This window comes from Pseudorasbora parva, chromosome 12 (genome assembly GCF_024679245.1).
Source record: "Pseudorasbora parva isolate DD20220531a chromosome 12, ASM2467924v1, whole genome shotgun sequence".
NCBI classification, from domain to species: Eukaryota; Metazoa; Chordata; class Actinopteri; order Cypriniformes; family Gobionidae; genus Pseudorasbora; species Pseudorasbora parva.
In genome coordinates, this window is record NC_090183.1 from 13,239,418 (window position 1) to 13,255,150 (window position 15,733).

General features: G+C 39.8%; 1 protein-coding gene across 4 annotated transcripts in view; it reads right to left on the reverse strand.

The window, feature by feature from the left end:
* tanc1a (tetratricopeptide repeat, ankyrin repeat and coiled-coil containing 1a) overlaps positions 1–13,970 on the reverse strand; it is a 115,849-nt gene extending 101,879 nt beyond the window's left edge. For all 4 annotated transcript variants that reach the window (XM_067459213.1, XM_067459211.1, XM_067459210.1 and 1 more), the window contains exon 1: positions 13,847–13,970. The gene's annotated coding sequence lies outside the window, so the exon portion shown is untranslated. The remainder of the gene's footprint in view (positions 1–13,846) is intronic.
* Between the last annotated feature and the right edge of the window lie 1,763 nt (positions 13,971–15,733).

Consider the following 15,733-nt stretch of genomic DNA (forward strand, 5'->3'; position numbering starts at 1 on the left):
CTTCCCACCTACAAACCCCGATACAAGCATATTTGCCCCGTTCACGCTCCGAGTCCGACTCCGGGAACGTCTGATAGCAAAGCTGCGCACATAGGATTGTGGGTGATTTGAGAACGCGAAGTGCGCGAAGGCTACTCATATGCATCCTTTCCTGTATATGACATATTTTTCGAACGAAGGACTCAGTCCTTGGTTGAATTCCGAGGATCCTCGACATTGGAACAGTCCTTCGTCGGATGTCGATGACGTAGCATCCTTAGAATTCTGGCTTCCGAGGATCCTTCCTTGACATTGAGAAACGCTCAGGGTTGCCAAGTTTTTACAACAAAACCCGCCAACTACTAGCCCTAAACAATAGCTTCTCAAAATCTCACAATAAAATAACAATAAATATATTTGCTACTTAACAGATATGTTTTATTAACGTCTACATCTACCTCAACCCTAAACCTACCCTTATAATAATGCAAATACACCAATTAAATGACGCAATATTGATGTGGGCATGCCCAGCGCCCGTAGTCGTATCCCTTAAATCTTTCACATGCTGGACGTGGTGTGATGACATCACCGTTTCGTAAAATATATGGATTGGCTGTACACACAAAAACGGAAGATTGTCCTTTTCAGATTTATCCACTCTGAGACCCGGTTTCAAAAACAAACTCTCGCCCTCAGCTCACGCTCTCTGCACATAACGGTTTAAATGAACAAACTTTGAGTGCTGATCAAGAATTTTGTGCAAGCAATTTAAAGTCGTGACTCTTGTCCCAAATATAGCAGGCTTCATTCAGTGATTGAAAAGAATATTATTAATATTAATTTACGTTTTACAGCATATTGAACTAGCCAAACAAGCTGTGCTATGGAAATTTTCCTTGACATGAAACAGTAAATAATCAAATCAGTGGAAGCATTGAATTTACTCAGCACTTTCAATATGCAATATCTATTCAGTCAGTACAGTAGCCTCTTTAGTAATGTTTTTGGTTAACGTTTAATAAAATCAGGCATGGTATGCTAACTGTATCTTACATACAACTTTATCTCGCGGCTCAACAATTTTACCTCCTACCGACCAAAATCCAAAGTACTTCCAGACATGGCTTTTTAGATTTTGGAGGGTTAGAATTGCTTTCTCTGCTGCGGTAGAATTGGGCTATGCACTTTTGGCCATCTTCCATGCAAGACAACTTTCAGCAGTGACGCTGTGGACTCTTGTGACCTGTCCCTGAACCCTCAGGCCCACCTTTCTTTTACTTTCTATGGCGCCCACTTGCAAAGCAGACAGACCCAATTCCACTACCACGGGTGTTTTTTTTTCCACACATTTTTATTTATTTGAAAATTATTTTTTTCCTTTGAAATTAGTTTTTTTTTTTACTATTCGAATATATATTCGAATTTAGAATATTAGTTGACAGCCCTAGAAGTTACGTCGATTTGTGTGAATGAAAATCTGTATTCATCCGCCGACGCTCCCCTCTGGGCTTCCGTAATGGCTCAACCCTCCCACCGCGCGTTTGCCATAGAGAGATACACAAACAACAAGGATAGTGTTTTACACCATACAGCGTCAATCATAATTGATTTAGTTTTTCACAGACCAATTAACAATACCCCGTTGCGAAGTGTGTTTGAAGTCTGAACGGAACTGCGCTACTCATTTGAGCTGCACAGACAACGAACGCAGCCCGAGCTCAGACATGGGCCGATCTCGTGACAGACAACGATACACAACGCTAGAGGTCCAGTGAGGACGCGTTTTAATTGACCACAGAATTAATAACAACGCTACTGCGAGATTTAGTGTAAGCGTTTAGCACAGAATTCTCTGTTATGAACCACAGATATCAGATCAAACAGAGCTGACGTGGAGACCAGGAGAAACATTGAGACAACATGAGCGAAGGTCAGAGGTTTCAGTCACAAATCACCATCATTTACCCTGATTTACTGTAGTAACACCACGTGGATTTAATGTTGCTGTTGTCATTATTTATCTTGTGATTCGTACAACCTTTTCAGATTGAAATTCAAGCACTTTCCAATGGTTTTCAAGAGCTTCACACTTATTTCTAGCACTTCAAAGCTCTAAATATCCAGCACATTTTTAATGTGATGGTTTGTAAAACTAAAAGTTTAATTGGGTCTTGTGGAAGAAATAGTCAAATGTGTTTTATTTAATTTTTTATGTATAGACCATTTTGTGGCAAACAAGCACTTTTATTTACAAAAAGATAAGAAATGCCCAGCCCTACATTGACATCTTGCACAAGGAGGGAAAGGTTGTTGAAAAAAGGCTGTTCAAAGAGCTCTGTGTTCAAGCACATTAATAGAGAGGGAAAGGGAAGGAAAAGATGTGGTAGAAAAAAAGTGTACAAGCAATAGGGATAACCGCACCCTGGAGAGGATTGTGAAACAAAACCCATTAAAAATGTGGGGGAGATTCACAAAGAGTGGACTGCAGCTGGAGTCAGTGCTTAATGAACCACTATGAACAGACTTATGCAAGACATGGGTTTCAGCTGTCGCATTCGTTGTGTCAAGCCATTCTTGAACAACAGACAGCGTCAGAAGCATGCCGCCTGGCCTAAAGACAAAAAGGACTGGACTGCTGCTGAGTGGTCCAAAGTTATGTTCTCTGATGAAAGTAATTTCCTTTGGAAATCAGGGTCCCAGAATCTGGATGAAGAGAGAAGCAGCACACAATCCATTAGCTTGAGGTCCAGTATAAAGTTTCCACAGTCAGTGATGGTTTGGGGTGCAATGTCATATGCTGGTGTTGGTCCACTCTGTTTTCTGAGGTCCAAGGTCAATGTAGACGTTGAAAGGGGAATTCTGAAATCCACTGCCGCTTCAAAATACCTATATATAGTATATAGTACATATATCCTAATTAACTTCATAATCAAAACCTTAATCAATATTTATATTCCTATATTATTATGATTCTTTCCAGTTATGATTTTGCTTTATGTTTCTTGTTTTCTAAATTGTGTATTTGGTCTCTGAGGAGTGACTGAGGGTCTGGCCTAGAGATGTGTGATGTCACTAAACACTTGCAAAAAGGTCATGTGTTTGGATATTTGAGGCATCACACACCCCTAACATGCCAGGAGTGCAGTAACAAGTTTTGCTCACTTAGCCCGGCTTCCAGAGATGAAGTATGGATTTGTCTTTCATTGAATTTAATATTCATCAAAATATTTTATATTTTATTCCTTTTATATATCCTTTTACTGAAACACTAAAGACTCAAGATGAATATTGGCTGTACTAGTGTGTCCCTCTCACTGAAAGAAAGCACATGTTATCAGTATGTTTTGGTTAGAACTGGTTTTAACTGGAGCTTAATCAGCTCCAACCTTGGAGAGACTGTGTATCTGTGTATGTGTACAATATTCTGTTACAGATCAGTGTTGAGAATGGTGTACAATGGGCATCCTAAGAGATGGGTGGACTTGTTGTTCTGGGAAAGCTGGCACCTGCTCCAGATCTGGAAGGTCACTACGGGCCTAATTCCAGGGTGAAAGCGTCAACAAGTGACATGTCTATGGAAACGTGCATCAGATTAACTGACATGAGTGGAAATTTACAATGACTGTGCATTGTCTCTGAGCCAATCAGAACCATCCACCTTGCAGTAATGATGTGGATAGTCCTTGAAAATGGTATAACTGTTGGGACAATTGTATGTACGATAGGGCGTGGCAACGAGATGGTGAGAGAGGGAGTGTGGCCTACGGACTCCTTGTGAGACTTGAAGCTGGATTCTGCTTTTGAAACTGCAAACAATTCGAAGTACATTTTTCTTTTAATTAATTGCAATCCTGACTCTTTGTCTTCATTTCTTCACTACTGGTCCTGGGTCATAAGCTGTTAACCCCTAACACCGTATACCAGGAGGTTTTAGAGCACTTCATGCTTCCTGCTGCTGACCAACTTTATGGAGATGCAGATTTCATTTTCCAACAGGACTTGGCACCTGCACACAGTGCCAAAGCAACCAGTACCTGGTTTAAGGACCATGGTATCCCTGTTCTTAATTGGCCAGCAAACTCGTCTGACCTTAACCCCATAGAAAATGTATGTGGTATTGTGACGAGGAAAATGCGATATGCCAGACCCAACAATGCAGAAGAACTAAAGGCCACTATCAGAGCAACCTGGGCTCTCAGAACACCTGAGCCGCCAAGCTGCATTGCTGCAGTAATTCAGGCAAAAGGAGCCCCAATTAAGTATTGAGTGCGGTACATGCTCATACCTTTCATGTTCATACTTTTCAGTTGACCAAGATTTCTTTGTATTTGTCTTAAGTAATATTCAAATTTTCTGAGATACTGAATTTGGGATTTTCCTTAGTTGTCAGTTATAATCATAAAAATTAAAAAAAATAAACATTTGAAATATATCAGTCTGTGTTTAATGAATGAATATAATATAGAAGTTTAACTCTTTGAATTGAATATTACTTAAATCAACTTTTTTTTGATTATATTCTAATTATATGACCAGCACCTGTACATGGTAAACCCCTAGAGTAAAGTCGCAATGAAACAGAAATAGCAACAGAACGCTTCTTTCCATATTGTGTGATGTGCATCTGATTATAATTATTATTATTATTTTAATAGAACTTGATTCTATGCATCTGTTGATTGTATTTTGAGATTGCAGGGGCAGGGTTTAACCACACTAAAGGACTGGACAAAACCTGCATGTCACCAGAGAGCCTGTCACTTGGATTAATGGGATAGTTCACACAAAAATGAAAATTTTGTGTTTATCTGCTTACCCCCAAGGGCATCCAAGATTTAGGTGACATTGTTTCTTCAGAAGACACAAACTTACTGGAAGTGATCGCGTGCTGAAGGCTTATATGACAGTGGTGTATTATAGAGGTAAAAATAAATAAATAAGAGTATATAAATACTGTTTGGTTTCTCGCACAAAACCGATCATTTTGTGTCTTAAGACATCAATGTGTCAACACGAGCCGCAGGATTTAATATGGATTTCTATATGCAAGTTTTTTTTAAACTCTCAGTTCTGATAATCTCATATGTTACCACTCATATGCATTATATGACTGACAGACTCCAACGGTTGGAGTTAAAAATCTTAATTTGTGTTCTACTGAAGAAACAAAGTCATCGATGTCTTGGAGGCCCTGGGGGTAGCAGATAAACATCAAATTTTAATTTTTGGGTGAACTATCCCTTTAAAAGTGATGAGGTTCAAAGGAAACAAACATGAATGAACGGTTCACAACAAGATCTATTACATGGGTGAATTTTCATTTCATGCCAAGTTTAAACATTTTATGGGTGTTATAAACCCCTTCTTTAAAACAGGTCATGCATGTTATGTGAAAAAGCTAAAGAGTGAGAAATAATGCAGTTCTAGAATATTACGAGTCATTTACCCAACAACCAATCATAAACCAATGTTTGCCTCATTAAATATTCATGCATTTTTTGTGCATTCATAGAAACCTAGCTTCAGAGTAAGAAGAAAATTTTATATTAATTGAAACATTATTAATGTTAAACAGAGATACTAAATTGAATTAAATGGCATCTAATAAAACTAAGACATGTCCAGTCAATGCTTTTAACCTCATACATTGATTTCCATACAGTGTGAAATCTCAAAACCTGAGATTTATTAATAACTAATAACTTAAATAATAACCCAGGGTAAGGTAAAGAGACATGGAACAACATGGTTTAAATGTTTATAAATGAAAAATGGGTTAAATATGAAAAGCACAAATGAGTGATGGACTGACTAATACTTTGTTTTATGTGGTGTTCAAAAAAGAGAAGAACATAGAGTAGCAGTGCAACATATTTTTCGAGGGGAAATGACTTATTAAGGGGTATTAAGAAATCGACCTGATTGTTGGTTTAGGGCTTAAAAACTATCACCATCAGCAACCAATTTTGCTGATTCCTTCCCTCAGCCACAGGACTGCAGGCCATAACCAAAGCTATTAAATAAGAAAGAACAAATGAGTGGGAAAAAAACAATGCAATAAGGGGAAATTATTAAAGAAGCAAATTATGCAAATGAAATGCCCTATAAATAAATAATGCATCACAGTTGTGCACTTACAGTACTATAATTTGCAACTGTTTTGGAGACAAACTCTGGAATCGATTAGATGTGTTCTGTTAATGTTAGAATTAATTGTCACCAAGCCTAAAAAAACAGCACAGAACTGGTTCAGTGGATTCAATACTAATTGCCTGGATTTAAAAGGAGCCACATCCTGTCATTCAGAGACGTGGGCTTTGAAATACAAGCCTAAACGACATGACATCATGAAAAACACAGACATCGTGCTCATCCAAAAAACATCTCATTTTCTCATCAGCCATCATTTCCTCTCGTCCTATACATAGGCACATGCGCACCCCAGGAACATGAAGCAGAGTCAGACAACCCCAGGCACATACTGTACAGATTGTGCAGATACACTGATATCACAGACATTATATCACAACGATCTTCCTCTGGATAGTGCTGGATGCAAAAAAAAGCACATATAGGCAGAACAGATCAAATGAGTGAAAAGTTTAGATCTTCTTTCAATGTCTATCAATGTCTTTCAACCCTCCATTTTGTACTAATAGTAGCTTTTTCTTAGATGGATCATAAATATTGGCAAACAATTTACCATTCTAACTGATATCTATAATGGTTTTTCTTGAAGTCATTGATTTCTGTTTGAAAAGCTAAAAAAAGCCAGACCAAATCATCCCTGCGCGTGACTGAAAATCAAATTACAGACTCCAGAAAAGTGCATTAGAGCTTCCCCAGTCTTGGAACCAAGCAACTGGAAAGCTCTGGTTTGACCACCGCTGGCCCTCCACCGTGTATAACGTTTTAAGTTGTACTTTCTAGTAATAGCAGGTTTCTCTGGGCCATGACTGCCGCCTAAATGGGAGTTTAATTGGATGAAAGCTGAGATATATCAGAGGCTGGAGGAAAAATAGAGGATGACAAGAAATAAGGTGGCAACTTGGGTGGATGCTGAGGGATAAAAGCAAAACATGACTAAAAAAAGTATAGAAAACAGAGAAAACCATGCTTTCAGAAAACAGAGTACATTTAGTGTTGAGACAATGCTGTAAAGCTTCAGTACATGACAATATAAAACAGCTGAATGGGATCTTTTCATTCAAATGGCACATTCAGAAATACATTCGCAGTGCAAATGAAAGACTCGTCTTAGGTGTTTCAGAATTGGTGATGTTCGTTCACTGAGTGGGAAATGAGGACAGCTTTTTCTAAATGGGTTTTATGGCTGAAACCTAAGGGAAAATGGCCTGGTTTCCTTTTATGGACAATCTGGCCTAAATCTCCTCCCCACTTTACCATTTGAATAAGACATATGACACATGGGGTCTTATACAAATGTGTGGCCCTCACATCAAAAGCTTTTCAAGACTAGCAAGACCACATTTTTATACAGAATGAAGGGTACTGGTTCTGTGAGCAATTATGCAAGAACTAGTTTCATTGATCATCCACAATGAAAAGCTTTTCAAGACTTTTTCTTGAAAAGTCCATCAAGCTTTTCAAGACTAGCAAGACCACATTTTTATACAGAAGGCTGATATCTGTAATTACAATTATAAATATAATTAAATCAACCATTATTGAATAAATGCAGATTAAGACTAGGCGTTTGCAGATACTGACTTGACTTAAATATATTACAGGGAAGCACAGACAAAGCATTGCTACTTAAAGGGGTACTTCAGCGCTGGGAAGATGAATCTGTATTTAAACTGGGTCATTAATGTAGTAGAAATGTGAAATTATTTTTTAATTTGGTGCTTTCTAGACTGAGAAAAGACAGAAAATGTATTTTTGTCTCATGGGGATGAAAGACTACAATTCCCAGAATGCTTCGCTGCCCTGTGAGGCCATTCCCAAAGCCACCGCTAGTGGATTACAGAGACTGAGTTCCTACAATTAAATACTGAACGTGTCTGTTCAATATAACGGTCGAGTTGCCACGTGAGTTTCACAGCAGACTCAGATTAGGAGTCAGATTACATTTAACGTCATAAATGAGTTGATGAGCTCTCGTGATGAGAGCTGAGGTAATCGCGACCACATTTGCGGCATACATTCACAACCCGTTTTCAGTTCATGCCTTTGGAAGCTTAACTTTCATAGAAATTAATTTGAGAAGTTAAAACACTTACATTGCTTAGCATCCGTTTAAATTAATGCCTGTAGCTGAGCTGTGCTGTAAGTGTGATCTCCATTCCCCATGCACGAGTTGAAAACATGCGGAAATGGCTCCCTCTGCTGGCTGTAGTCTTTAGCCTCTGGGCAATCATTCCTCTCGTGACGCAAATATCGTCAATTTGCGTCACGAGAGGAATTTTTCCAGAAATAAAATGCATAAATCTCTCGTCTCAGGGGGATATAAGAGGGGGGAGCACGATCATTTGAATATACTCCAGGGTTTCTACTGATACAAAGCCATATGTTAATCGCTGAAGTAACCCTTTAAGTGCAGAGATATCACGGCTCTCATCCTCACGTCCTCTGGCTGTTGAGCGATCGCAATGTGTTGCGTGATATCTTTGCGCCCAAGTAGCAGTGCTTTGCCTGTGCTTCCCCATAATATATAATCCCAAATCAATATCTGCCTAGGAAATCGGCTAGTCTTAATCTGCATCGCTATTCGTTATGGTTGTGATTGTGAATACGCTGGCCACAAGAAGTAATTAGGTGGGTGAGGGACATGCTAGCTGGCAACATAGGATTACATTCATTATGCTAAGCTAAGCTTGCGGCGACCCTGCCAAACTAAAACAATGCATGCACTGGGACAAAAATGGTGGGCATTTGCCCACATATATAAAAGTAGGAAAGAATCTGAATAAGCCCTATTTCTAAAAACAGTGGAGTGTTCCTTAAAGGAAAACAGTTAACTCTCCATCTCTTCAAGAATGTATATATACATGTGCTTCGCAGTTTGTTGCATATGGGACTGCATATCCGCACACCAGTCAGGGTGCCCATACTAACCCCCGTCCACCGTCAAACAGTGGGCATGTAAGCATCAGAACTGGAGCAATGGCAGAAGGTGGCCTGGTCTGATGAATCACATTTGCCTTTACATCACGTGGATGGATGGGTGCACTAAGCTGGGGAACACATGGCATTAGTGTGCACTATGGGAAGAAGGCAAACCGGTAGAGGCAGTGATGCTTTGGACAATGTTCTGCTGGGAAAACCTTGGGTCTTGCTAACTGCCATCCATGTGGGTGTCACTTTGACATGTACCATCTACCTAAGCATTGTTGCAGACCATGTACATACTTTCATAGAAACTGTATTCCCTGGTGGGTGTGGCCTCTTTCAATGAGCCCTGCCACAAAGCAAAAACGGTTCAGAAATGGTTTGAGGGGCACAACAAAAAGTTTGAAGTGTTCTCAATATCAATCCAATTGAGCACCTGTGGAATGTACTGTCTGATACATGGAGGCCACACCTTGCAAATTACAGGACTCTAAGGATCTGCTACTAACATTTTGGTGCCAGATACTACAGCACACCTACAGGGGTCTAGTGGAGTCCATGCTTCAACCAGGCAGGACTGTTTTACAAGCAAAATGGGGACACAATATCAGTCATAATGTTATGCCTGATCAGTGTATATAGGGTTGGGCCGATAGATGATGCCATCGTCCACCAGTGTAGTCAGGATTGTATAGCTGAAGTGATTGTTGGGATAAGATACATGACGGGAGAGGAAATATCCCCAGAACCACCACAACATCTGTTTTCTCCACTCTTCCAGTGGGGTTTTATTAACAGTAAACATTACATCATGGTGCGAGAACATGATGTCACCATGATGACATGCAGAGTGCAATGACTAACCTAAACTTATACAGCAGATCTGATGAACTAACTGACTTTCTAGTACTTTAGACATCTGAATTAGATTAAACATGGCAAGGCAAATGTTCCTTTTTCAGATCCCACTTCAATACAGCCACTAACCAAAGCTAAATCTTGACATCAGCATACTGAGTGGTGTTGTGTTGATGAAAAAGAGAAGGATGTTCAAAAGCGTCTATTTAAATCTGTTTGGATAGCGGTGTAACAATCCACACTTCATTTCACTAACCTATAGACACCCTGTGGACATTAACCAGCCCACCCTTTCACTCCAGCTCTTTTCAGGTCAAACATTAGCTCATCTCCCCCGCTGAGTTAAACACAGTCAATTAAACCATTAGTCTACCATAAAAACACTAGAGCGACTTAAGGAACAGCAGGACTGTGCAAGCCTGTACTTTCATTAATGAGTAAACATGGGAAATGCTCCAAAGGTGTTGACAGGGAGATGGAAAGCTAGTGTTCACGATGGCCAAACAAGTACTAAAACGGAGAGCGTGTATCACTCACTACATCGCTTCTGGAACTCTGAGAGGGGACTGCTGATTAAATTAGCATTTCTTAGGATTTGATCATTTTTTCCAGTCATAACTACTTCTGTGGCACTCTCTCTTCAGCTGCCAGAATTCTCTGTATAAGAAACAACCTCCACTTTTCATTTTATTACGACTTAGCAACTGTCACTGGCTTCTGAGGAACTATAGAAGACATTAGGGCTTGCATATTTTAAAGGGATAGTTAACCCAAAAATGAAATTGTCATAATTTACTCACCCTCATGTTGTTCCAAACCTGTAAGAGTTTCTCTGTTCTGCTGAACACAAGAAGATATTTTGAAGAATGTTTGTAACAAAGCATATAGAACAACATTCACTACCATAGTATTTTTTTCTCTACTATGGTAGTGAATGGTTGCTCTTTCTTCAAAATATATATTTTTTTGTGTTCAGCAGAAGAAAGAAACTCATACAGGTTTGGAACAACATGAGGGTGAGTAAATGATGATAGAATTTTCATTTTTGGGTTTACTATCCCTTTAAGCGTGCAATAGCCATATAACACTCTTGTTTTTCTTAACGCACCAGCCATAACCCCAAGTGAATATGAGGCAGGAGGATAATGACAAAGAGTATAATTTTGTCTTAATCTATTATAAACTACTTTAAACCAGTGATGCGAGTTCAGATCTGTTATGTGATTATCTGATTCTGTTAACGGTCATGAATTAGCATAATGATTCATGATTCGGATCGCCAATGTCAAGTGATTTCAGTAGTTTGACACGCGATCCGAATCATGAATCAATACGCTGATTCATGACCTTTTGAATCTTTATTTGAGGTTTGAAAACAAACACGGAAAAGAAGTCATAGGTTTTGTTATTTTTGGACCAAAATTTATTTTCGATGCTTCAAGAGATTCTAACTAACTAACTGATGTCAAATATGGACTACTGTAATGATGTTTTTATTACCTTTATGGACATGAACAGTATAGCATGCATACACTTTGCTCTCAAACTAAATATAAATATATCTTAAACTGTGTTCCGAAGATGAACGGAGGTCATACGAGTCATTAATGACATAAGCTGTGTCTCATTTCAGAAGGCTGCGTCCTCCGGAGGTCGCATTCGAAGGCTGCATACGTCATAAGGCCGTCTCATTTCAAAAAAGTGAGTAGGACTCTCCAAATGCGACCTTGGAAGGCGTCCTTCTTTCAAAGGAATTCGGAGTGTGGACGAGGAGTATCCTTCACAGCTGGAGATAACCCACAATTCTTTGTGTCGCCGTTAACAACTGTCTTTTTTATATATATTATATGAAAAAACGGCACCACTGCCCAGATATACATGCAAGCGTTGATGTGGTGTTTAAATGTAATTAATTAAGCTTGTTTTTGTTTTTTTAGCTGTATAGGCTACAGATAGTTGTGGTAAACCGGATTACAAGGATTAGTGATTTTTAAACGTTTAGGACAGTACATTGCTCTCAAGACAAGAAACATTTTAATGCCATTATAAATAATTTTCATTCATATAACTGGCGTGAGAGCGCAACGAGGCTGAACTTGTTGGCATAGCAACGTGATACTTCCTGCCTGTGTGTCGTACGAAGGACGTCTCGTTTAATTCTGATTGAGGACACTGTATACTGTATCCTACACAGGATGTGTCCTCCAGAGGACGCAGCCTTCGAAATTTAACAAAATGAGACACAGCTATAAATTTCATTTTTGAGTGAACTAACCCTTTAAGGTGCAGTATGTACATTTTAGCGGCATCTAGCGGTGAGTTTGTGAATTACAATCACCCACCACTCACCCCTCCCTTTCGAAGCACATAGAGAAGATACGGTGGCCGACACAGAACAAAATGACGTTTTCATGACAATCGAAAATGTTGATTGATTCTACCTGTAGGATCAGCAACTTCAATTCACGGGAGAGGATGTTCCCTACAAGTTCTTTTGGCGCAATTTGCTCACTGACGGATTTAGGAATTTTCTGTACAGAATCATGAGTAATGTAATTTTGCTGTTAACACGATATTTAAATTGTAAGTAATGCAAAAGATAGATTCGCCAAAAGCATATACTATCAATAAGAGGTTTATAAGGTTTATGAGTTATTGTTAAAAATCTATTTCCCTATGGAGAAAATGTTAATTACGAAACCCGACTGTTGCACTCTGTTGTAAACAATGGTTTCATAGCCAACAATTATCCTAAATAAAGATGGCACAAATTATTGCATGCATCATGACCTTTTCATAAAAGCTGTTATGGAAACAGTGCACGGAATGCTCACAGAAGAAGTTCAAGATACTGAAGGAAGGTACCATAAGTATTCAGCTGCGGGATAAGGACACTATGTTCTTTCACGAACCATGCTCTTACTTTTGCTAAATTTAATATAATTTGATAGGGTTCAATGGAACGTGCAACAACAGATTCAGTGATCAGAACAATGGCAGCCAGCTTTAAAAATGAAATCTTACTCTGCTTACCGCAAGTGATCTGATTACTTTCTGGCTGAGGGCAGCAATAACAGACGTCTACTGAACTGAAAAAATGAACTAACTGAATCAAGAGGCTTCAGGGTACAGTGTGGAAAAGAGACGTGAAATGCAAGGATTTAATGACAAACAGGCATGGAGGAAAAGCCACAGTCTTGGTTCAGCTGACCTTTACAAATGCAAGAACAATCACATTCCATTACTTTGTCAAATCTAGTATAGCATGTGCGCATGTGTGTGTGCACACCTGTTCAGTGTCAGTTGGCTGGAAAGTCAATGACCCTGGCTGGAAAGTCTCAGGTACATCACTTTTTCTCTCTCAAAATGAGCATGTGTAAATAGGAAAAAAAACTTTCAAGTGGCTTTTCAGGCTTTAAGGGTTGATTTAAAGGTCCAAAGTTCCGTACAGTAAGTATTTGTAAGACAAAATATCCACATGTGATGCCTACCTCTTTTCCATTCAGTGTACTGCAGTATTTTGAGTTGCAAGAAAGTTACATACTTAGTATGCAAAACAGAAAATAGTCACTTGCTTAACTGACTAGTAAAATAAAGCCACAAAAAAAAACACACACACAAAAAAAAACAGGATAGCAAATTACTGAACAATTGTGTGTACAAATGATCGTTTCGTGCACGTGACAAAATAAACATCACAGCATGACAGACGACTCAATCACTGGTGTTGAGTTTGGAAAGGTAAACTTATTCTAGCCAACAAAAGACGCTTATTGGTAAGTAGCATGCTCTGAAACGCGCACGTTTGACATCAATTAACAACTGCAGAATGTTCCACAGACTTCACGAGACCGAAAAACTTGCAAAAGTTGTCAGATATTACTTGGTTTCGTGTACACAGATGTTTCAGAATTAAAGCTTGTAGCAAACTTACCTGCTTTAAGAGAGATATGGCTCAGATTCTACCTTACACACGCGTTACTCACTCTGAATAACTTCATAACTGGAGCCTGGAGGGAGTGAGTGAAGGAGTGCGTGAGGGAGCGCGTCCACCAACTCCTCCCTCTCGCGCAGTGAACTGACGCACCTCCCACATCCACACACACTTGAGTGGGGAAAGTGAGACAATTTTCTTATTAGCGAATATCAGTAATTTTAAATGTGTTCAATGTTCTTATGTTTGTTATTCGAGCATTAAACAAATTAACAAATAAAAAAATATATATTTTTAAATAAATATAAAATAATATTTCAGATGTGAAATCCAATATCTCAATATCCACCATCCAATATCTCAAAATATTTGCACAACTGATTTGAACTAAACTGAACGAACTGATTTGCTAGTAGCCTACTTTAGACAGCCGTATTAGATTAAACATGGCAAGGCAAATTTTCGTTTTTCAGAACCCACTTCAATACAGCCACTAACCAAAGCTAAATCTTGACATCAACATGCTCTGTGTTGTGTTGATGAAAAAGAGAAGGATGTTCAAAAGATAAAGAAATAAATTAAAAAAATGTATCAGTGGATCTGAAAGATGCATACATTCACATCCAGGGGGATCCTATCTCCCCCTCAGAGCTTTTCAAAGAGCACTTGGCCTTATAAGCCAGTACGGCATTGACAGTACTCCAGTTAGGCCTACTGTGCCCTCTGCAGCCTTCATATCAGGGTAAACCACGGCTGAATCAAATCCTGGCCCCTTGGAAAGCCACCAGCTGGTACCAGGCTGGTGTAAGCTTGGGTCTAGTCTCGAGGAGGAAGGTCATTTCAACAGACACTTCTAACCTTGGGAAGCATGTACCAGGCAAATTGAACCAGGGATGCTGTCTCGAGACAACGTTTCCTCCAGGGAATGGTCTCTCCACTCTCAAACTGTTCAGCTAAACTGGAATGTTTTCGGGAGGGCAGAGGTGGACCTCTTTGGTTGACAACTCTCATCGCCCAATATTCTTTTCAAAGAGCAGGGATGTGCTGGCCCACGAATGACCCAGCCTCCACCTTTATTCATTCCCTCCGGTCTCATTGCTCCTGCAGGCCATCAAACGGATCAGGGAGAGCAACTGTGTAGTACTCCTAATAGTCCTTCTTTGACGGAGCCAAATATGGTTCCCCAAGTTGATCCTTCCCTCCTTGACCGATACCCATGAGGAAGGACCTCCTTACTTAGGCAAACAGGACAATCTGGCATCCCCATCCCGACTTGTGGGCCCTCCATGTATGGCCCCTCAACAGGTTCCAAGAGATCTTCCAGAAGGAGTCCTAAACACTATCGCTGAGGCTAGAGCTCCATCCACTAGATTCCTCCTCACCCTTAAATGCTCAGTGGTCACCAGCTGGTGCTCAGTTCAGAACCAAGCCTCTATTCATGTGATGTACCACTGGTACTTTCATTTTTACAAGAGCTTCTGGATGTGGGTCATACTACGCCTCAAGTATCCGTGGCAGCCATAGCAGTTTCCCATGCTCCTGTGGCCAACCAGTCTCTAGGAAGAAACTACTTAGTCGTACCTTCTGTATCCTCATGGGATCTATCCACAGTCCTCTAGGCCCATAAGGGTTTCCTATTCGAGCCGCTGCAGTCGGCCAAATTAAAGCCACTTTCGGTCAAGACCGTGCTCCTACTAGCCCTAACATCGGTCAAGTGAGTGGGCGACTTGCAAGCACACTCTGTGAATGCTTCCTTCTTTGAGTTTGGGCCTAACAACTTCACGGTTGTCTTTAATCCAAAGGTGCTCTAAACTCCATTCAGAGCCCAGGCCATTTCATTGTCGGCTTTTCCCTTGTCGGAGGATGACAGAGAATTAGACCTACTCT